This window comes from Macaca thibetana, chromosome 17, assembly GCF_024542745.1.
Source record: "Macaca thibetana thibetana isolate TM-01 chromosome 17, ASM2454274v1, whole genome shotgun sequence".
Taxonomy (NCBI): domain Eukaryota; kingdom Metazoa; phylum Chordata; class Mammalia; order Primates; family Cercopithecidae; genus Macaca; species Macaca thibetana.
This window is the reverse complement of record NC_065594.1, coordinates 74,427,606-74,452,134: the sequence shown is the minus strand read 5'-3', so window position 1 is coordinate 74,452,134 and position 24,529 is coordinate 74,427,606. Positions and strand designations below refer to the sequence as shown.

Below are 24,529 nucleotides of genomic sequence, written 5' to 3'. Positions count from 1 at the left end.
CTCTACTAAAAAAAAATGTATACAAAAATTAGCTGGGTGTAGCGGTGCATGCCTGTAATCCCAGCTACTTGGGAGACTGAGGCAGGAGAATTGCTTGAACCCAGGAGGCGGAGGTTGCAGTGAGCTGAGATCGTGCCATTGGACTCCAGCCTGGGCAACAAGAGTGAAACTCTGACTCAAAAAAAAGAAAAAAATTACTCTCACTGCTTCACTTGACTAGCCTTAAAAATCAATCCATCAATCAATCAAATTTGAAATAAAAAAGAAGGAATGGGTGGGGCATGATGGCTCACGCCTGTAATCCCAGCACTTTGGGAGGCCAAGGTGGGCGGATCATGAGGTCAGCAGTTTGAGACCAGCCTGGCCAACATGGCGAAACCCTGTCTCTGCTAAAAATACAAAAAGTAGCTGGGCGTAGTGGTGGGCACCTGTAATCCCAGCTACTCAGGAGGCTGAGGCAGGAGAATTGTGTGAACCCGGGAGTCAGAGGTTGCAATGAGCCAAGATTGCACCATTGCATTCCAGCCTGGGCGACAAGGCAAGACTCTGTCTTAAAAAGAAAAAAAAAAAAAAAAAAAAGGAATAGTCAGAGAATGGAAGAAAGGAAGAAATAATGCCACCAAAGCAAAAGGGAGAGACATTCAATAACCAACAGATGGCCAGCTGAAGTTCATTGAGGCAAAGACCAAGAAGTGTCTGCTGGTTTTTGGCAATATGCAGGCAAATTTTCTAGTGTGGGAAGAGGCAGATAGCCTCTGGATTATGAAGACTGAGTAGCAATTAGGAATCAAGGGATGGAAAAATGGAATTTAGCCTTTCAGGGAGCTGAGAAGAGTCAAGATAGGGCCAGCCCTAAGGAAGGCACAGGCTTAAGGAAAGGTCTTCAGAAGCTGCTTTATTTTGTTTTTGGCACAGAATGGATTTCTGTATGATTATAAGCTGAAGAGATGAGCAATAGACGAAGAAAGAGAAATGATATTCAGGAATGCATAATTAATGGAGTACAGTGTCCATGGAGATGGACTCCCTAGGGAAAGACTCGCTTTGGGATAGGATTGATCTCATCTTTCTGGATCAGTAATGGCAGGAGTTGAGATGAGATTGGATACAGTGACTTTTGGGGAGGGAGGTGAGGGAATTCACCATGGCCTCAATTTTCTTCCTGAAATTAGGGGAGGCAACAGGAGAGAAGTGAGTTTTGTAGTATATCAGAGGAAAATGAGAGCAGTAGCTCTACCACGGCCCAGTGAAGGTGCAGCCACGTTTGAAGGCCATTAATTTATACTCTTACAACTGCTGAAAAAATGCTGCATTGACCATCTCAATATACACCTGTGTGTACACAAGAGAGTGTATTTCTGAAGGATTAATGCCTAGATTTGGTATATCTGGGTCCAAAAAGCACATGCACTTAAAATTTGAAAGATAGAGATGAAATTCCTGCCCTCTAGCAAGCCATGGGTATTAATAGATCTTTAATTTTTGCCAGTACGAAAGATGCAAAAATTGTTTTATTGCACTTCTAGAATCTTTAGCTAGCTTGAGCCTCTCTTTGACCTCACCTGCAGATGTTGAAGTTCTGCCCTCTATATTATCATCACACTGTACTCATACAATTTGTTTATAGGTGTGTGTGTTGTTTATAGGTGTGTGTGTTCCACTAAACGTGGAGCTCCTGGGGGTGTAATCACCTCCCTGGACACTCAGCATCTCTATTCATTTGCAGGTTTTTTAAAGAGCAGAGTCTTTGCCACTGTCTGTCTGTCTCTCAATTTCTCTCTGCCTCTCTTTCCTTCTTCCTCCTCACATGCACATTTCCCCCTCCCTCCTCATCCCAGGCAGAATCTCCTGCATTTTCACCATTTGTAGTCAAACACCATTTGACTACATAAAGCTTACTTTCTTGCTCAAATCTCACACTTTAAGAAAGAGGTGAGGGCCGGGTGCGGTGGCTCAAGCCTGTAATCCCAGCACTTTGGGAGGCCAAGATGGGCGGATCACGAGGTCAGGAGATCGAGACCATCCTGGCTAACACGGTGAAACCCCGTCTCTACTAAAAAATACAAAAAAAAAAAAAACTAGCCGGGCGAGGTGGCAGGCACCTGTAGTCCCAGCTACTCGGGAGGCTGAGGCAGGAGAATGGTGTAAACCCGGGAGGCGGAGCTTGCAGTGAGTTGAGATCCGGCCACTGCACTCCAGCCTGGGCGACAGAGCGAGACTCCGTCTCAAAAAAAAAAAAAAAAAAAAAAAAAAAAGAAGTGAACCAGTTTTGCAAGTCTTATATCTGATTTCACTTATATTTTGTTATTGTTTAGGAAGGTTGGTCTTTAATTCTCACTGTGGTGCTTCTTTATAGAAACTTCTATCCTTGAATAATTGTTCTAGGATCCTTCCTTCGCTTTAATAGTATTTTTAATACTGTTGTGTTTTATAGCTAAACTTACTATGTTTTAATTGGCATACTCTTAAAAATAGTGTTACTCAGTGATGAAAAATGTTATATTTTACCAATGTAACCTTTCTATCCCAAATTTAGGAAGTAGAAGCCCCTTTGTATTATCTCTACTTAAGTCAATTTTGAAGAGCAAAAGAAGCAATTCTAGTTCTTCATCTTTTTCCCTTGGCACCAAACGACAGGCATATCTCATTTCATTGTGCTTCACGTTATTGTGCTTTGCAGATAATTATGTTTTGTATAAATTCAAGATTTGCGGCAACTCTGAGTCGAGCAAGTCTATCGGTGCCATTTTTCCAACTGCATGTGCTTACTTCTTATCTCTGTCACATTTTGGCAAGTCTTACAACATTTCAAACTTTGCCATTATTTTTATATATATTACGGTGATCTGTGATCAGTGATCTTTTATGTTACTAGTATAATTGTTTGGGGACACCACATATCATGCCCATTTAAGATGACCAACTTAATTAATAAATGTTATGTGTTATGTCTGCTCCACTGATGGGCCTTTCTCCCATCTCTCTCCCTCTTTTTGGGCCTTCCTATCCCCTGAGACAATACTGAAATTAGTCCAGTTGATAACCCTACAATGAGCTGGGCACAGTGGCTCACACCTGTAATCCCAGCACTTTGGGAGGCCAAGGCAGATGGATTACCTGAGGTCAGAAGTTTGAGACCAGCCTGGCCAACATGGTGAAATCCCGTCTCTACTCAAAATACAAAAATTAGCTGGGCGCCTGTAATCCTAGCTATTTGGGAGGCTGAGGCAGGAGAATCGCTTGAACCTGGGAGACAGAGGTTGCAGTGAGCCGAGATCATGCCACTGCACTCCAGCCTGGGTGACAGGAGTAAAAACTCCATCTCAAGAAAAAAAAAAAATTGGCTCGGTGTGATGGCGCTCATGTAATTCCGGCTACTTAGGAGGCTGAGGCACGAGAGTTGCTTGAACCCAAGAGGCAGAGGTTGCAGTGAGCTGAGACCGTGCCAGTGCACTCCAGCCTGGGTGACAGAGCAAGACTCTTTCTCTAAAAGACAAACAAAAAACTGTACAATGACCTCTAAGTGTTCAAGTAAAGAGTTACACATCTCTCACTTTAAATCAAAAGCTAGAAATGATTGAGCTTAGTGTGGAAGTCATTTTAAAAGTTGAGAAAGACCAAAAGCTAAGCCTCTTGTACCAGTTAGCCAAGTCGTGAATACAAAGGGAAAGTTCTTGAAGGAAATTAACAGAGATGCTCTAGTGAACACATGAATGATAGGAAAGCAAAACAGCCTTATTGCTAATGTGAAGAAAATTTGAGTTTTCTGGATAGAAGATCAAACCATCCACATTTCTTTTTTTCTTTTGTAGATGGAGTTTCATTCTGTCACCCAGGCTGGAGTGCAGTGGCATGATTTTGGCTCACTGCAACCTCTGCCTCCCAGGTTCAAGCAATTCTCCTGCCTCAGCCTCCCAAGTAGCTGGGATTGCAGGCATCTGCCACCACGCCCAGCTAATTTTTGTATTTTTGGTAGAGACAGGGTTTCACCAAGAGAGACCAGGAGTTAGGCTGGTCTCTAACTCCTGACTTCAAGTGATCTATCTGCCTCAGCCTCCCAATGTGCTGGAATTACAGACGTGAGCCACCGCGCCCGCCCCACAACATTTCTTTTAAGTCAAAGCCTAATCCAGAGCCAGGCCCGACTCTTCAATCCTGTGAAAGCTGAGAGAGGTGAGAAAGCTGCAGAAGAAAAGTTGGAAGCTAGTAGAGATTGGTTCATGAGACTCAAGGAAAGAAACTGTTCCTGTAATATAAGTGCTTGGTGAGTAGCAAGGGCTGGTGGAGAAGTTGCGGCACATTATCCAGAAGATCTGGCTAAGGTCACTGATGAGAGTGGCTACACTAAACAACAGATTTTCAATGTAGACAATACAGCTTTCTATTAGAAGATGCCATCTGGGCCGGGTGCAGTGGTTCACGCCTGTAATCCCAACACTTTGGGAGGCCAAGGTGGGTGATTCGGCTGTCAGGAGTTCAAGACCAGCCTGGCCAACAGAGTGAAACCCTGTCTCTACTAAAAATACAAAAAATTAGCTGGGTTTGGTGGCAGGCACCTATAATCCCAGCTACTTGGGAGGCTGAGGCAGGAGAATTGCCTGAACCCGGGAGGCAGAGGTTGCAGTGAGCCGAGATCACACCATTGCACTCCAACCTGGGCAATAAGAGCGAAACTCTGTCTAAAAAAAAAAAAGAGAGAGCTATCTAGGACTTTCAGTGTTAGAGAAGAGAAGTCAATGCCTGACTTCAGAGCTTCAGAGGACTCTCTTAATAGGGTCTAATGCAGCTGGTGACTGTAAGTTGAAGCCAATACTCATTGACCATTCTGAAAATCCTAAGGCCCTTAAGAATTATGCTAAATCTACTCTGACTGTGCTGTAGAAATTATACAACAAAGCCTAGATGACTGAAAGATTTCTTTCAAAATATCATTGCTCGTTGACAAGGCACCTAGTTACCCAAGAAGTCTGATATAGATGCACAAGGCTATTAATGTTTTCATGCCTGCCAACACAACTTCCATTCTGTACCTCATGGGTCAAGGAGCAATTTTGACTTTCAAGTCTTATTATTTAAGAAATAAATTTTATAAGGCTATAGCTGCCATAGAGAGTGATTCCTCTGAGGGATATGGGCAAAGTGAATTGAAAACCTGAAAAGAGTTCACCATTCTAAATGTCATTAAGAACATTCATGATTCATGGGAGAAGGTCAAAATGTATTAACAGGAGTTTGAAAGAAGTGGATCCCAACCCTCATGAATGACTTTGAGGGATTCAGGACTTCAGTGGAGGAAGTTAGTAACTGCAGATGTGGTGGAAATAGCAAGAGAACTAGATTTAGAAGTGGAGCCTGAGGATGTGACTGAATTGCTTCAATTTCATGATCAAACTTCAGTGGATCAGTAGTTGCTTTTTATGGATGAGCAAAAAAAAAAAAAAAAAAAAAAGTGATTTCTTGAGATGGAAACTACTCCTGGTGAAAATACTGTGAGCATTGCTGAAATGACAACAAAGGGTTTAGACTATTACATGAACTTAGTTGATAAAACTGCAGCAGTGTTTGAGAGTATTGACTCTAATTTTGAAAGAAGTTCTACTGTGGGTAAATGCAATCAAACAGCATGGCCTGCTGTGGAGAAATTTTTCACAGAAGAGAGTCAATGCAGCAAACTTTATTGTTGTCTTATTTTAAGCCACCTCAGTCTTCAGCAACCACTGATAAATCAGCAGCCATCGACATCAAGGCCAGACCTTCCAGTATGACTCACTAAAGGCTCAGATGATTGTTAGCATTTTTTAGCAATAAAATATTTTCATTAAGATACATACATTCAGTTTTTAGGCATAATGCTATTGCACACTTAATAGACTGCAGTATCATGTAAACATAGCTTATATGTACCGGGAAACTAAAATATTTCTGTGACTCCCTTTATTGCAATATTCACCTTATGGCAGTGGTCTGGAACTGAATCCACAATATCTCCAAGGTATGCCTGTTCTGGAAAGCTCTCCAATTGCATGTCTAGTAACAGCTCTATACTTTGCCTAGTCCCTCATCTGTTGACTTGGAATGAAAACATTGCTTTGTTAATGAAGATTGTTGTGAGAATTAACTGTAGGGATAGGAGAGGAGGAAAAGCATGTTTTTAGGTTATAAGGCTGAATGGAAATTACAGAGATGAGAAATTGTACCTAAAATAAGCCAAATAGGCTCTTGAAAAAAAATTTCTATTTCCAGAAAATTTTAAAAATGTAATGGCTCCGGAGCTCTGCCCTTCACATTTTTTTAATTGAATAAACTTAAGTGAAAATATAAAGCAATGTTTCTTTGCCCAGAAGAAAAATTTCTAAAGGAAAGTGGTCATTTTAGCTATTTGGATAGTAGATGTCAAATGAAAGCTCCGTGTGTTAACATTTAGAAAATGCACATTTCTCTTAAATTGATTTGCTGCTCTGCAGGGTTTTCTTTTTTTTTTTTTTTTTTTTTTTTTTTTTTTTGAGACGGAGTCTTGCTCTGTAGCCCGGGCTGGAGTACAGTGGCCGGATCTCAGCTCACTGCAAGCTCCGCCTCCCGGGTTTATGCCATTCTCCTGCCTCAGCCTCCGGAGTAGCTGGGACTACAGGCGCCCGCCACCTCGCCCGGCTAGTTTTTTTTGTATTTTTTTTAGTAGAGACGGGGTTTCACGGTGTTAGCCAGGATGGTCTCGATCTCCTGACCTCGTGATCCACCCGTCTCGGCCTCCCAAAGTGCTGGGATTACAGGCTTGAGCCACCGCGCCCGGCCTGCAGGGTTTTCTTTTGCTCTTGTAATATTCTAAGTAAGTATGCTACCTCTGACTTATTCTGCAGATATTTCAGCAATCATAAAAAGGGAATAGTGTACCACATAGCTTACATTAAATCGGTTTAAATTTCTCAGGAGTTGAAATTGTGGTTGCTTAAGTTAATGGACTAATCAAACCATAGTTTTAGATGATGTTACTACAGTATTCTAATTACTGCAATCTGATTTTCCTTAGTAATTGTGAAGGTTACAACTCAAAGCCTGATTCAAAAAGGAAATTAACAGTTAAAAATAAAAGACAAGGAAGACATTTTTGTCCTCACATACATTATGGTAGATTATTAAGCTGACCTTGTAAAGTTAAAGATTTTGCTGTAAATCACATTGGAGTTGACTACAAGACATGGAAACTGTATATTTGAAATCCTTGAAACAGCATAATTTCATTTATGTGATTTTTAAATAAAGATGATTCATTATTAAACAAATAAAAAATTATATCTATAAATGTTTTGATCTGTATGCTTCTTTAAAAGGCTTTCATATGTGTAAAAGCAGAAGCAAGAAAAAAAAAATCATTTGCCAGACCACATATCCTGACTTGAGAATTAAAAATATGATCTTGGTATGTGCAAGACAAGCCTTAGCAATAAAGATATAAAGAGGTTACTTAGGCCGTTTGTGGATTTGGGGAAGGGTCTGTTCATTTTCACAAAATGTATCTCTAATCACCTTTCCATGCCTAAACTCCTATTACTAAGAAGGAAAGTTCTTCAGTCTTTAATGGAAAATAGGATTGAAATCCAAAAATTTCTAGGATCTGTAAGACAAGACTAATTTTTAAAAATTTTTATTATGAAAAATTTAAAACGTACAGAAAAATTGAAAGATATCTTTCTCTACCTGAATTTAACAATTGTTAACATTTATCATATTGATTTTTTTGTGTGTATGTATGTGGAAATGTGTGTGTGTTTGAAAATAAGTTGTAGATGTCATGATACTTCACTTCTAAATACTTTAGCACAAATATTCTGAAACCAATAGCATACTCCTACCTAATGACCATATTATTTTTATACTTAAGAGAATGAAGTCATATATTTTATTCTCTAATACCTAATATACATATTCTAATTTATCCATGTTCCCCCAAAATTATCTTATCTACAGCTTTTTTTTTTTTTTTTTTCATAGCAGGATTCAATAAAGGTTCACATATTTTGGTAATGTATTTTCAGTCTGTTAAACATAGAGCTGTCTCTATATCTTTTTGATGTGGTCTTTTTTTTCTTCATGGCACTGACATTTTTGAACACACCAGCAGGCGAGATGTCTTAGAGAGTGCCTCATATTCTAGATATATCTGGTTATTTCTTCATGGTGTCATCTAACTCATTTCTCCATTTTCTCAATTTCATATAAACTGGAAGTTAAGTCTACCTGGAGGCTTAAGTAGTTTCAGATCAAACATTTTTAGCAAGAAACCTTCATAGGTAATGCTATGTGTATTACATTACAGTGTATCAAAAGACCCACCCAAAGACGGGTGGAAAGACTGTTTACACTGAAGTATAGATGATTCCCAGCATGTCCCTTTCTGGGCCCTAGATTTTTAATTGAAAGTAATTAGGCCTCAAGAGTCTCAAAACAAGTGTTAACAGCAGAGGATGTCCAGGTTCTTGACGTCTTGAACAAAGGATTGGACAAAACGCACAAAGTAAGGAAAGAATGAAGAAACAAACGTAGAGATTTATTGAAAACAAAATTTCACTCCACAGGGTGGGAGCCGACGATTACAGAATTATCTGGGATTTAAATACCGTTTAGAGGTTTCCCATTGGTTAGTGTATGCCCTATGTAAATAAAGTAGTGGTCTGTGATCAGTCTGATTAGTTGCAAGAAGGGACCAATCAGAGGCTGAAGCAAAGTTACACCCTATGCAAACTTCTGATTGGTTGTGGAAAGTGACCAATCAGAGACTAAAGTGAAGTTATAACGTTATACTCCTATGCAAATAAAGACTTGGCCTGCCACCAACCTGATTGGTTGCGAGAGAGGACCAATCAAAAGTACTTTCAGTTTTTCATCTGCCACGCAGAAAAGTGGGAGTTGCAAAGGAAGTAGTCTGTGGTCCTTTTGTTACTTGGAAGTGGAAAATTGGGATTTTCCTTTTGATTTATTTCTAAGAAGTCAGCATGGATTGGCCTATGTTCCCTGCCTTCAGAGCCTATTCTCCTATCTCACAAGATTGGCATAGAAATTCTTCATGGGCTCAGGGAATGCGCCAGTTTAGTGTAAGCAGCAAGATTCAGCACTGAGTAAAGCCGGGAAGACCATTTGCCTTGAAACTTAATATCCCCGAAGTATATGTTACCATAAATTTAAGCAAACTTCTATTCTGATAAGGTTGGTCTTAAATAGGGACAAACAAGCATAAACAAGTATAACAACTCTGACCTGGGGTCTGAGACCTAAGTTCTAGTCCTACCTCTGTCACCAGATAACTGGGTCACACTGGGAGTCATTAACCTCTCTGGTATTTCACTGATTGACACATGGGATAGAGGCATTGTCCCTTACATTTTGTAAATATTACACTAGCACCAATATGATAGGATATCCTTGTATATTTCTTATTAGGACAAAGAACAGCACTTGAATTTTATTTCTTGCATTTTTTGGGGGGTGTGGGGGGCAAGCAGGGAAGCATCAGTCATTCCCAAACTGAAGCATTTCTCCTTATCCAACTATCTGGGTAATTATTGTCATGAGGGTAAAATGTGGTGTCTGAATAGGGTTCTTTGGCCTGTGGTTTGATAGATTCCTTCCTGCCTGTCGGGAAAGAATCAGGCATCAATGGGAAACACATGTTGAACGAAAGGGCTGGGTTGCAGTTTTATTCCTTTCTGAATTGTATGTAAGCTTGTGTGGTTGGGAAAATCGGAGTCAACTTTTCCAACTGCAAATGAGGAGAATAGGCTAGAGAGCTGAGTGGTAGAATCTTGGACTAGGGCCCTGCTTTCTATCCCACTAATTGGAAGAGTCCTGGACATGTGCCCTGACCACTCCAACCACAGAAGGACTGAGGACAGTGGGTTCAGTGAGGCTTCCCTTAGAGTCCTGCCTGCGCCCTGACCACAGAGAGCTGCAAAACTCCACTATCCCCTCCTGCCACCCTCTCCTGCCCATACACTAAAGTCCTCTAGAAGAATCCTGGCCTGTGTGTGCAATGAAGATAGGGAGGAAGGGTGGAGAAGAGCTGCCTTGACTCCAAGACTTTTATACTAAACACTACATTTCTGAGTAAAAGTGAGGGGTGTGGGTTGGGCACAGTGGCTCATGCCTGTAATCCCAGCACTTTGGGAGGCCGAGGTGAGTGGATCACCTGAGGTCAGGAGTTCGAGACCAGCCTGGCCAACATGGTGAAACCCCATCTCTACTCATAATACAAAAATTAGCTGGGCGTGGTGGTGGGTGCCTGTAATTCCAGCTACTCGGGAGGCTGAGACAGGAGAATCGCTTGAACCCAGGAGGTGGAGGTTGCAGTGAGCTGAGATCGTGCCATTGCACTCCATCCTGGGCCACGAGAGGGAAACTCCATCTCAAAAAAGAAAAAAAAAAAAGTGAGGGGTGTGAGGAATAGGCCAGTGGGAGGAGATGGAGTTAAGGGATACAAATAAATAAATAATAAATAAACAGGACTAGAGAAGTGGATGAAAGCGATGGAAAGTGTTGGAAAGATTTCCCCTTTGCCTTTAGGGTTCAGTGGGCAGTGGTAGGGGTTGTGAATTAACTGAAAATAGACAGATTAATGGGAGAAAAATTTTAACTCACACGCATGTGGGAACATTCAAATGAAAAGGCTGGCTGAACAGCTACAGATAAGGGTTTATATACTTGCTTAAGAGGGGGAAAGAGGGAGAGAGAGGACTTCCGTGGGAGATATATGAGCTTTTAGGAGAGACAAATGGCTTTAGGGAAACAAATGGAAGGTAGGACAGTCTGTGATAATGTTTGCTTATGCAGCTTTGTATCCCAGTGCTAATAGTCTCCTTCCTTGCTGGAAATTCCCCCAGAGACAGAGAGGACTATGGCAGCTTCCTTCTTGGAAGGCTGTGCCTTTCCTCAGATGAGAGAAGCTCACAAAAGGCTTCTTGCTGCATCTGTTGTATCTCAAATGTCTTCAGTTTAATCTTTATACCATTTTAGTGAGTTGCAAGTCCCTACAAAAGTCAAGAATGTGAAGCCCCCAGGAGGTTGAAAGGAAAACAGGACCAAAGTGCACAGGCTTCTCTGAGTCGTGGCCTCATTTTCTGAGCCCCTGGTCATTGAACATCAGCTGTGTACCTCAGTGGGTTAAAGGAGGAGACTGGCCGATTTAGGCTTTCTGACTTTTTTTTTTTTTGGAATTATTAAGGGATTTAGGAAACTCTTGTGTTAAATTTATTTCATTTGATTTCTCTAGGTGAATAATCAGGCCTTATCCTTCATGGTTGAATAAGGGTAGGGTGGGAAGATGAGGAGATGGGGATAGAAACGTTGTTGGGAGTCTGGCCCACTTCATCAAAAGGCAGAGACAAGCAATTAAGCTAAGAAGTATTTAAAGAGCATCCAAGCCTCTGAAACTCAAGTTCTAGAATCCAAGTTTTCTGGCCTGTAGGGTATTGTGCAAAATCCACATGATTAGCTAGGCGTTTGCTTGATGGATGTGGGAGGATTGGATTAGAACATATGAAAAGCTTGGTAGGTTGTTTTGAGTATAATTTACTTAATTGTTTCTGGCCTGGTAAGTATACCCAGAGGCTTGATATTGATGTATGTGATTCAACAAAAACAAAAAACAATAAGGTCTTTATGGACTTGCGGTTTAATGGCTTTAAATAAATTAACTTCTTTTGGATCAATTCAGCACACTGATGATGATCTTTGCAATCTGTTAATTTTTTAAAATACTTCTTCTCTAAGTTACAACTTTAATATATAACTTCGGAGGAATCGCTTTGTATCCATCAAACAACTTCCTTCAAAAAGCATACCATGCCCTTAAAAAAGCATCTGCAGGAAAAAACTGGTCCCTAACCCTGGATTCAAGTTTGGGTTTTTGATTCTCACGCCAATTTTTCATTGAAACAGAGTCTTTATGAAAAATATTAAGAGCATTTGGTGCAAGGTAAAGAATATGCTCTATGGGTCAGCAGTCAGCGCTGTATCAGTTTGTGTAACTGCTGTGGACTAAAAAATATGTCCCCCCAAAGTTAATATGTTGACAACCTAACCCCAATGTGACTGTATTTGGATATAGCGTTTTCGGGAGGAAATGAAGGCTAAAGAGGTTGTAAGCGTGGGTTTCTAATCTGATAGATTAGAGACTGATGGCCTTGTGAGATGTGGAAGCCTTCTCTCTCCACACATACACACACGGAGGAAAGGTTATGTGGGCACATAGAGACGGTGGCCTCGGCAAGCCAGGAAGAGAGCCCTCACCAGGAACCCAGTCCTCCAAAGCCTTGATCTTGGACTTCCCAGCTTCCAAAATGTGAAAAAATAAATTTCTGCTGCTTAAGCCACCCAATCTATGGTATTTTGTCATGGCAGCCCAAGAAGACCGATACGGTAATCTCAAGCAAGTTACTGATTAGTGTCTCCAAAACATTAGTGTAAAATTTGTGGTCAGGCAAAATAAACGCTAAATTCTCTTCCAGCTCTTAGCTATAGTATGATTCTAATTGAAATTGTCTTGGCTCAAGAAGACCACCAAACATTTTTTACTTATTTATTTTATTTTAAAAACAAATCTGAGGTTTTTTTTTTTTCTTTTTTCTTTTTTTTTAAAACAGGGTCTCACTGTGTCACCCAGGTTGGAGTGCATGGTGTGATCACATGATCACAGCTCATTGTAGCCTCACCCTCCCAGGCTCAAGTGATTCTCCTGCCTCACCCATTAAAGTCAAGTAGCTAGGACCACAGGTGTGTACCACCACACCCGACTAATTTTTTAAATTTTTTTTGTTTTTGTTTTGTTTTTACGACAGAGTCTCTCTCTGTTGCCCAGGCTGGAATGCAGTGGCATGATCTCAGCTCACTGTAACCTCTGCTTCCTGGAATCAGGCAATTCTTTTGCCTCAGCCTCCTAAGTAGCTGGGATTACAGGCCCGGCGCCACCATGCCTGCCTAATTTTTGTATTTTTAGTAGAGATGGGGTTTCACTATGTTGGCCACGCTGGTCTTGAACTCCTGACCTCAAGTGATCCACCTGCCTTGGCCTCCCAAAGTGCTGGGATTACAGGCCTGAGTCACCTCGCCCGGCCCAATTTTTTTTTTTTTTTTGTAGAGACAGAGTTGTTGCCCAGGCTGGCCTCAAACTCCTTGGCTCAAATGATCCTCCAGTCTCGGCCTCCCAAAATGTTAGGATTATAGGTGTGAGTCACCGTGCTTGGTCTGAGTTTCAAATTTTTAGAAAAGTTATAAAATGATACAGAAGAGTTCCATATACCTTTTACTCAGATACACCAAATTTTAATATTTGTTTCTATTTTTTATATTCTCTTCATATATACACATGCGTGTGTGTGTATGTTTACATATATAATCATATGTATGCATACTATTATTTATTTTCAGAATCTATTTGAGAGTGGATTGTCTCTCATCCCTTAATACTTCAGTATGTACTTCCTGAAACAAGGATATTTCTTACCTAACTATGGTTGCCAACTTCAGGAAATTTCGCATTGATAAAACACTCTCGTCTAATCTGCAGCTCATGTTCCAATTTCATTAGTTGTCCCAATAACACCCTTTAAAGCATTTCCTCCTCCAGAATAGGAACCAGTCTGGGATTACACATTGCATTGAGTTGTGGTGTTTCTTTCACCTCCTTGCCTATGGAACAGTTCCTCAGCTTTTCTTTGCTTTCGTGACTTAACAGTTTTGAATAATACTGGCCATTTATTCACTAGGACGACCTCTACTTGGGGTTTGTATAATGCTGCTCCATGATTAAACTTAGGTCCTGCTTCCCTGCCTGGAACACTGTGTGTTTTGTGTCTTTTACAGGGCATCACAACAGAAGGCACGTGCTAACCGAATGTTCTACATTGGTGATGCTAATTTTGATGACCGGATCATGGCATTGTCCGTTTTCTCCACCGTGCAGTTTCAGCAATCTGTGGAGAAATACTTTGAGGCCATGCAATGATCCTGCTCCTTGTTTAACTGTCCCTCCTTAGACTTAACATCCGTTGATGATTCTTGACTGAATCAACCTTTACTATGATGTTTGGAAAATGGTGATGTCCAGTGCTACCACTACCTCCAAATTTGTCAGCCTGCACAATTCATTCAGCTGTGAGTCCTCAATTCCTCCCCTGCATCCACCACACACAATTATTGTACTAAAGGACTTTTATTTTATTCAAAGGGTAAATAATTCATTAATATTCTTATTTATTTTGATGCTCAGATTGTCCCAGTGTTGGCCAGTAGGAGCCCCTTCAAACTGGTTCCTAGGTCCTTTTGACATACCCCCATCATTTTAAAAATACTTTTGAGAAATATTGATTAAAATCAGAGGCCCCCAAAAATGTGTGTGTGTGTGTGTGTGTGTGTGTGTATGCATGTGCACTGTGGAATCCCAAGGAGCAAACTGAAGGAGAGATTAATTAACAGCCATTTAAAATTTTTTCAGAAGAGGGGCACAGTTGTGCATGTCTGTAATCCCAGCTACCTGGGAAGATCCCTTGAGCCCAGGAGTTCAAGACCAGCCTGGGCAATAAATGGAGCAAGACTCCCGCCTCAAAACAAACAAACAAATAACAAAAAGAAAACCCACAAAAATTTATTAGCTGTTTTAACTATACGCAACATACTCTCTTTAGTTTTATTATTCTCAGATCTGCTAGTTAGTTCTCATAATTAGTTTTTTTTTTTTTTTTTAATCATAGGTAATTAGACTGGAGTTGGCCAAAATCCGTGAGCTCATTTGGAAAACAGGACTGCAGCTTACACAGTTTCTTTTCAACACAGAGTCTTCTTCAACATCTTTATCCTCATTTTGAATGCCAACTTCTTTATCACCTGTGTCTTCTTACTGTGATGTGCGTGCACAGATTTTCACTTCACTTTATTTAGCCTGTGGCGCTTGGTCTCCTTGCATGTTCTGACAGTTCTTGCCACTGCAATCTTGCTGAGTAAAGCAAGGTTTTCCCCAAACTCATAATAATTTTTATTCACTTTCTCTGTTCACAGACAGCTCTTACTGTCTCAGTAATTTTTTCCAATGCCCCCAGGCCAAAAGAAATGCCGAGCAATTTCTTTTATTAAGTACTCAGGTTCAAACAACTTAATAAGGATTTATGTCCAACAACTTCGTAGCCACTTCAAAAAATATTGTACATGTAATTGAAAGAAAAGTTACATTTTCATGTCATTCTTTTTTTTTTTTTTTTTTTTTAAGGGCAGCCTCCCAAGCCAGAGTAGGCTCAGAGAGACTCCCTAATTTCATTCTTGCCACAGTTAACTAGTTAACTTACTGGTGGGATGTGTGTATCCTGGACAGTGTACAATTTCTTAAGCTTGGAAACAGATTGGACATCTCAACCCTAATTTCATATTCCCTGTTGATTCATGGGTACTTTTTATCATGCTGAAAGAGATGACATCATTGATAGAAATGTAATCTCTTGCTGAAATAATGAACTACTGGGTAGTTTGCATAGTGTTCCACAGGTGCCAAGCATTCCTATGTTACTCTCAAAATGTAAAATATTCTTCAGTGCCCTGTGGATTCACTGCAGCCACCCAGGGCTCTTCACTGCAGTTTTGGAACCATGGCACTAAGTCCCAGAAACTTTCAGTCTCCTTTGTAAAACAGCAACAATAAATACTGGTTGATGTTGAAGATCTTTTCACTAACAGGAAAACCTGGGGAAAAACCTGGGGAGAAACCTGGAAAGCATCAAGCTGAGGCTTTCACAAAGTTTATAAAGTAGGTGATCACATTGTTTATTTATCTTCCAGTCATTCCAAAACACTTTTAACTATTTTTGTTGTTAAAAATAGTTTTGAGACAGAAAGTCTCGCTCCGTCACCCAGGCTGGAGTGCAGTGGTGCAATCTCAGCTCACTGCAACCTCCACCTCCCAGGTTCGATTGATTCTCCTGCCTCAGCCTCCCAAGTAGCTGGGATTACAGGTGCGCACCACCATGCCCGGCTAATTTTTGTATTTTTAGTAGAGACGGGGTTTTACCATGTTAGCCAGGCTGGTCTTGAACTCCTAACCTCAAGTGATCCACCCGCCTCGGCCTCCCAAAGTGCTGGGATTACAAGCATGAGCCACTGCGCCCGACCTTACTTTTAACTGTTTAACAGTGAAAAGGCTACTACCACGGAGAGTTCCGGGACAACATATATAAACAAGCACTGTCCTGGACACCCAGCTTATCCACGACATCTCTCACAACACTTACTTTCTAAAATCAACTTTTACTAAACAAATGATCACTATGACAATGTAGTGTCTATTATCTCACAATTTGCCAAGGGATCTCATCACATTAAATCACAAAACAATGTTTCTTGGTTGCACTCTTCCTTCTCCTCTTTCTCTTACCCTTTTCCTCCATTTTCCATTAGATCCTGCTTGGACCTTTGCTACCCATCCCCAGCCCAGACTAAATCCCATCGAAACTTATCTGCCACTTTCCTAGTCACCCAGGATTTGATTTCCTGGGTGACAATGCATGAAGTGGCTGGTTTGCAGTTGTGACTAGAAGACAAGAAAGCTAGACATTAACACCATGTCCCAGTCCGTACATGTGTTATCCCATCACTCTCTAACATATATTTTGAGACTTCCTAGATTTGATTTTAACCCAAAGACACAACTTTTGTAAAATTTAAGAAGCTGAGCTATCTCATGATTCAATCCAGTAAGGAGTAGCCAGCCGGTAGCCCAAGAGTCGTTGAAAATAATTTGTCTTGCCTGCAGTGTTTTGAGGAGAATGGGAAAGGTAGCTACATTCAGAACACACAAGAAAGCCTGCTAAAGGCCTCTTTTCCCATCTCTTTTTAGATGTACGATCCTCACACGGCGGCTGCCCAAAATTTCTCCCTCTTCCACTCCAAGCTCCCCAAACCCTTCTCTGAACTCGATCCAGCCCCAAGTTCTCTTTGGTCTCTCTCTCATCCTTAGCTGCTGACTTCTGTTAAATCGGAAGCTCTTCGGTTTTTTTGAATTTAAAAGGCAGCTATGCTAACCACTATACCATCAACGCCTCGGCTCTTTTTTGGATTTGGCACAATAAAGGAACCCAGAAAGAAACTCTCTTTCTTATAACGGAGGAGGCTTGGCGGAGAAAATAGAGATTGCAAACATTTCTAATTTTGTATTTTTTTCTCTTTCGCATTTGAAGCCATCCATCCATCCATCCATCCATCCATCCATCCATCCATCCATCCATCCATCCATCTATCCTATCTATCCATCCATCCAAATTGGCTGTGAAGCTTCCACTTAAATGCAAAGCTCTAAAGAGCAGGGTAAGATCCCTGCCTTGAGAGATAATAATTTAATTGGAGACAAAAATTAAAAATGGAAAAAGTAAGGTGTTTGGGAAGTAAAGAATGTCTGCCCCTGGCACGTAGTGGGTTCTTCAGAAGCGTTTGTTGACTCGCGTGGGAACTAGCATTGACTGAATAATCATCGTTAGTGAGCTCACTAAGCATTTATTTGCCAGTCAGGCTCCATGCAAACAGGTGATGATGAAGGTGGACATTTCCCGGGCTGCAAACTCCTCTCCAGAGGCCAGACTAACGCTTCCTGCCCCGTACATCCAATCGTATTGGGCCTACACGGCTCCTCACCTGGGGCCTGGAACTTTTCCGGGAGCAAGGAGACAAATGTGCACAGTCATAGGCGGGGGCGGATCGACGGGAAGGGGCTACCAGGCCTGGGCAAGAGCTCGCCGAGGCGACTCCGCTGCTCCAGATCTCGCGGGGACCAGCCCCAGGAGAACTGAACCAGCATCCCGAGGAGCAGCCATGGGGACCCGGCTCCAGCTCCTGGGCTGTGCCGGCCGGCTGCGCGCGCCGAGAGCGATCTAAGAAGAAGTAAGGCGTGTGTGCAGTGCGCCTAGTGGCAGCGGGGAAGGAGTGAGGAGGAAGAATTCCGACGACACCATTTAACAGGACAAGGAAGAAATGCTGTAAATGATTACCAGGAAAAGACAAGCATGACAATTGGACGCAAAGCGCTCAGTGATAGTTTACTCCGGAGGCAACCAGAAGCGTGCCGAAATAGCTCAGTTGGGAGAGCGTTAGACTGAAGATCTAAAGGTCCCTGGTTCGATCCCGGGTTTCGGCAGCTACTTTTAAATCCTGACCTCAAGAACTCAAATTTTGTAAGACTCTCCGTCCACGATACCCTGGCCCATTCCTTCAAGTCCAAGCAAAAACTGAGACTTGAAGAGTGAACGAGGAATGAAACAGTCGTTCCCAGCCACCCCCAGGAGCAGGAATCCTGCGCACAACCGCTTCCGGGCCGTTTCCTGGCGGCGCGCGGAGAAGCTTCCGCGCCTGCGCGCCGCGGGGCCTGGGGCCGGGACCCGGAGCCACCCTGGGCGCCCAGAGACGCGAACGACCCAGGCTGCCGTGGCGAGACTGGCCAGGCGCCCCCTCGGTGGCTGGTGTGACAACCGAGGCTCCAATGGGAGGAGGTCTGGTCTGTCCACGGGGCCAGCAGAACACCTTCATCCCAAGTTCATCGCATTCCTTCTAAGTATCCGAATTTGAAGAAAAAGCAAAACTGCTGCGTGCCCAGATGGCCCCCACCTGGCGTTGCCGGTGAACGGAACCCAGTGCTGGTTATTTCTGGTTAGAGGCGCATGGAGGCCCGCCCTGGGATGGTGCCACCAGGTTACTTGCCCAACGGTGAAGGATGGCAGCTTTACAGCTCCCCGACGCATCAGACTAAAGAACGTTAGCCAGGGTCTGCACCGGTGGTTCTCAAAGTGCTGTCCCCAGGTAGGCAGCATCAGCACCGCCTGAGAACTACTTAGAAATGCACATTCTCGGCCCTGGATAGACAGCTCTGGCGGTGGGGCCCGGCAGCGGGTGTTTAAACAAGCCACGACTCTAGACGTTCCTTTCTATTTCTAAAAGAGCCCTTGCTTTCCCAAGACTGTTGCTGTGAACCAGCTTTTTCCTTTTGCTGTCTTTTTCACACTTGAAATAGAACTTTGACACGTGCTCGAAATTACTATTTCTGAGATTTTTTGTTCTCACGTGTGGGTGGGCGTGGGTATGCAGGGGCATCAACTTCCCGGCTACCTGTGGGAGCCCACCTCAAGGCCAAACTGGTGTCGTACAGTCAAGAAAATGGAGGCCCAGAAGCCTGATGTTATCTTGTATGACTGGTGGGAACTGAGCCAAGACCCAAGGGGAGAAGTTGCAGGGATGTAGATCTAAATTTTAAAAATAAGAAATATATATTTGTGTCGTTGGAAAATAGAATAGTCAGTTTAGTGAGGTGGCGGGTTGCTGGACAGCAGATGAAGGACAATTGTGAGATGTATGCATTAGGGTCTTGCTTATTTTCTGGTTCTGCTGTTTTGAGGGGGAAGGGAAACTCATATTTATGAAGTACTGTGTGTTCTCCCTTATTCAGTCATTCTCTAATTGGACGTTAATTCCTAACCTCCCACTAGGAGCCAGCATTATTTGCTCTTCATAACAACCTTATGAAGTACATATTATTATCCCCATTTGACACATAACAGCCTTTCCAGGGTTGCAAGAATTAAACATAAGCTATGTCTGTTAGGCAGCTAACATTGCTACCTCCTAAATGTTATCGTAAGTGAAAAGTTGTTGAGATATATAATTAAGAAAGGTGTGAATAAACATACAGGCACTTGTATGAGGGAAATAAAAGTTTTTATCTGGCTCACCAGAAAAGGCTCTATGGAGCAGTGGGTCCTCACCCAGAGAAGAGATATATATATGTATATATACATAAAATATATAGTATATATGTACATATTGTATATATAGTATATATAGTGTATATTATATATACTATATATATTTTATATATAGAGAGAGAGTAGTAGTTGTTGTTTTGATTTATTTATTTATTTATTTATTTTGAGATGGAGTCTCACTCTGACGCCGAGGCGGGAGTGCAGTGGTGTTCCGGGTTCAAGGGAGTCTCCTGCCTCATCCTCCCGAGTTGCTGGAATTACAGGCACCCACCACCACACCCAGCTAATTTCTGTATTTTTAGTAGAGATGGGTTTTCGCTATGTTGGTCAGGCTGGTCTTGAACTTCTGACCTCAAGTAATCCACCTGCCTTGGCCTCCCAAAGTGCTGGAATTACAGGCATGAGCCAGAGTGCCCGGTCAAGAGTAGGGAAAGATTTAACAGGAGTGCCACCAGCTATCACATTTCTAAAGAGTAGGGAAAGGATACAGGTTCTGGGGTGACAGTGACTTTCATTTCAGACAACCTGAGGTCTGAGCACTCTGCCCAAGATAGTGTTAGTGATGGGTCTGCAGCAACCTCAATTCTTGCCTCCTCAGAAGAAAGAATTCGACTGAGGGGCATAAGGCAGAGTGAGAGATGAACGCAAGTTTTACAGCGGGAGTGAAAGTTTTTAAAAAGTTTAGAGCAGGGTCAGGCATGGTGGCTCATGCCTGTAATCCCAGCACTTTGGGAGGCCGAGGCAGGCGGATCACTTGAGGTCAGGAGTTTGAGACCAGCCTGGCCAACATGGTGAAAACCCCATCTCTACTAAAAACACAAAAACGAGCTGGGCGTGGTGGTGCAAGCCTATAATACCAGCTACTTGGGAGGCTGAGGCAGGAGAATCCATTGAACCCGGGAGGCGGAAGTTGCAGTGAGCTGAGATTATGCCACTGCACTCCAGCCTGGGCGACAGAGTCAGACTCCGTCTCTTTAAAAAAAAAAAAAAAAAAAAAAAAAAAAGTTTAGAAGCAGGAATGAAAGGAAGTAAAGTACACTGGGAAGAGGGCTAAGTGGGCCACTTGAGAGATCAACAGCCCTGTTTGACCTTTGACGTAGGGTTTTATATATTGGCATTTCCGGGGTCTTGCATCTCTTCTTCCCTAATTCTTCCCTTGGGGTGGGCTGTCGCATGCACAGTGGCCTGCTAGTGCATGGGAGGGGGGCATGCAGAGTGTGTTTACTGGCATTGTACCCATGCTCACTTGAGGCATTCTTCCTTTACCAGCTGAATGTTCCTAGAAGGTCATGTACCAGTTAAAAGCCGCCATTTTGCCTCTTAGTGCGCATGCTTCAGCCTACTCGCCCAGCTCCTGAGATCTTACCAGGAAACTGCTGATGACCAGTTTCAGGTTTTTTCTGTTTGGAGCCTGCCTTTCCCTAGTGCTGGCTGCGACCAATTACCATTTTAGAGAAACAGTGTAACAACCACCTGCCCACCACTTGTTGGTCTCCTGACATTCCTTGGTGGGGAGAGGGGCTCTCCTGCCCTGCTGGTGCCTGACTAGCTCCCTGCTGAAACAGTAAGACCAGCTACTGGCTATTGGTGTGGGTGGGGGAAGGATGGAGGCGCACACCTGGTTAGTGCCAAAGATAAACCAGACACTAGGTAACGTGGTAAGGACAGATGGTAATCATAATGTACTATTGCAATAGGGAAGAGGGTCCAGCGTGAACTGAACTCAACTTTGATTTGTACAGAGGTGACTGGGCATTTTGAAGGGACAATGAGGGATAAGGGAGAGAAACCAGTGGGACTTCAGCAGAGTCAGGAAGGTGAAAACTGACAAAGGATTGACGCATGTAAATGCTGATTAGGCAGCTGTGTCTGCTAGCTGGCAATGATCAAAGTTTGGATTCTGTCCTTCCAGAGACTGGGAGACACTGCCTCTATCCTTCCTGATGATTACATTGTAAAGGAATGGTTTTTAGGTCCTTGATTGCCTTTGTAGGAGATACACAGCCATCTCAAAGGGACAGAGGAAGGAGTCACAATTGTAAGTCGTTTTTAGTAAGTGCTCTAAGAAAGTGCCAGGAGCCTTTCATCAGATGGTGCATAGAATTTTTTTGGCAGTCTTGGGCTTTCTCAAGCAGGCACTCTGAGGGGGTTGAGGCCTGGTCTCGAAGGGGGCTCAGAGAACCCTGGCTAGCATTTGTCAAGGAGAGAATCCCTGTCATTAGAAGCATGAGGAGGGGAGGGTGAAGTGGGGGAGTTAGGCAGGCCTCTATTTTTTGGTTGAGAAGGCTTTTCAGGACTTGTGGCAGGGAGGAGTGATCGGGAAGCAGGTGGGCAGCATTAAAAAAATACACACACCAGTTATATATATGAAATAAAGGAAGACCACCACATGAGAAAGCAAAGGCTGTTTATTCAGAGCTTGCTATAGCAAGGAAGTCAGCCACCATCACTGGCATTTGGGAGAGACTCAAAGGCAGTCAGGGGAGTGGAAGAGCTTTACAGCAGACACAAGGGATGGCTTCAGGTGTACCCCAATTGGAGGGTGTTGGTCTGGGAAGCTGGAGTTGGCTGAGAACCGGCAGCCATGTGATTATTTAAGGAGCCTTTTGTGGTTGGTCCTAAGTTGGAAGTGAGGACAAAAATGAGGAAAGCTGTCAGTTATTGATCAATTGCTGGCCGTTTGGGATTAATTATTACAAAAGTTATTGTTTAGCTTCCCAGATTGTTGTTTCCCAGACTTCTTGAAAGTCTGGCTTTAGCAGAGGGGCTTGCTGGACTATTTATTGTAGATAAGGGGTTGGTTTCCTGGGCAGGTTATGGTCACAGTTCTGTTTTTATGTATGGTCTGACCATGGCCCATTTGCATATTCGGTTTTATAATATATATTTTACCTGAAGAGCAAAAGTCTAAAAATGTAATCTGATCATTTTTATCATCTTCTGAAGTGTGATGTGCTCTAATAGATGGCAAACACTGTCACTTCCCAGGAGTGAAGGCTGAGAAAGATTGAACATCAGGTGTCTCCTGGGAACCCAACTGATGCCACGATCACACTTTATAACTTAGGAGGCTATAAAGGGTGAAAGGTGGGAGAATAGGGTCACCCCTTACTTTAGAAAAGAAATGCTTTCAGTGGGAAAGAACACCATCATCATGAAACATTTACAAGCATTAATGCTCAGCCCAGCTATTTTGTCAGCAGAAAGGTTGTGAATGTCTCCTCTTGCTTCAGGCAATTTATCGGGGTGGGAGCAGAAAGGCGTCTTTTCTCAAATTTCCTTGGAAAGCTTTTTAGAAAGAAACCTGGGACATATGCCTTGTCTGGGGAGTTTCTAAGATGACACACAAACGTATTGCTGAGCAAATGTTTATTTCTTAATTGTTTTAGATACTATATTCATTTTAGGTCGGAACTGTGATATAGTGAAGCTGCTATAATTTTTATACATAATAAAACCAGATGAGTATTTAATAATTCATTAAGGCCTTTTGTGTAATCAATGTGTACATACATTAATGCTCATTTCATTAGTCTTGGATCATACTTATCCTCTTTTAAATGGATGGTGGTTTATAGTTTACTTTTGTTATACTATTTGTCATATCTCAGATTTATTTGATGTTGAGTTATTGGCCAGAAATAAAACTTCTGTGTGGATTTGTTACAGATTCCAGGAATATACAGTTCCTGTACAATCATCCTTCATATGTAGTGTCACAATGGATTACATTGTTTAGCTTCCTTTTCTAATGGATTATCTTGGAGGATCGTCTGCAGTCCCTGCTTAGGCGAGGGCCCGCAGACAGCCCTGCAAATGAAGCTGGACAGTCTGAGCAAGGGAAAAACTCTTCATCTCAGACACTAAATGCACACTTTAGCTCTGTAAATTCTAGTGTTCCTATAATGAGTTGTCTTAAAGCAGGGAGCACAAATATTTTGCTATTCACTACCTAAATATTTCCTATAGTGCATCTTGAGCAAACTCGCTTTCCCCACATAGTTCACTGACTCCCTAGTCCAAATAATCAAAAATAATGAATAATGACAGTCACCATTTATGGAGTGTTCTCTATGTGCTGGGCATTCTGATCAGCACTTTTCATACACAATCCCATTAAACTTGTCAATAATCCTTTGAGATAGGAGGCATAATTGAATACAAATAAATAGAAAAAAATGCATGCTACTAGGAATGCTGTTGTGAAAAATCAGCATACTTTTGAGATGTACTAAAATGAAACATGAGCTCTAAGTATAAAGTATTAGTTCTTCTTTCATACATTGCATTAATGAGATCCATATAGCGCCCTTTTTTTTTTTTTTTTTTTGAGACAGAGTCTTGCTCTGTCGCCCAGGCCACAGTGCAGTGGTGTGATCTCGGCTCACTGCAACCTCCGCCTCCCGGGTTAAACCGATTCTCCTGCCTCAGTCTCCTGAGTAGCCGAGATCACAGGTACCCACCACCACGCCTGGCTAATTTTTGTATTTTTAGTAGTGATGGGGTTTCACCATGTTGGTCAGGCTGGTCTCAAACTCCTGACCTCAGGTGATCCACCTGCCTTGGCCTCCCAAAGTGCTGGGATTACAGGCGTGAGCCACCGCACCTGGCCATTTTGTTCAGTTTTGATTAACTCAACTTAAAAGGAAAGGGTTAAGAAAGAATAACAACATGATTAGGAGAGAGATTCATTTTAAAAAACAACAATAAATGGATATGAACTAGATTTGCCAAGAAAAAAGAAGCTAAGGGTAATT

The 24,529-nt window shown here is 42.4% G+C and overlaps 1 protein-coding gene and 1 non-coding gene across 2 annotated transcripts in view; one reads left to right on the top strand and one right to left on the bottom strand.

Annotated features, from left to right (window-relative positions):
* CLDN10 (claudin 10) overlaps nt 1-24,529 on the bottom strand; it is a 1,179,064-nt gene that overhangs the window by 1,013,324 nt on the left and 141,211 nt on the right. The gene's annotated exons all lie outside the window — the stretch shown is intronic.
* Nucleotides 18,082-18,154, top strand: TRNAF-GAA (transfer RNA phenylalanine (anticodon GAA)). Its single transcript has one exon. It is a non-coding gene; the product is annotated as a tRNA-Phe (tRNA).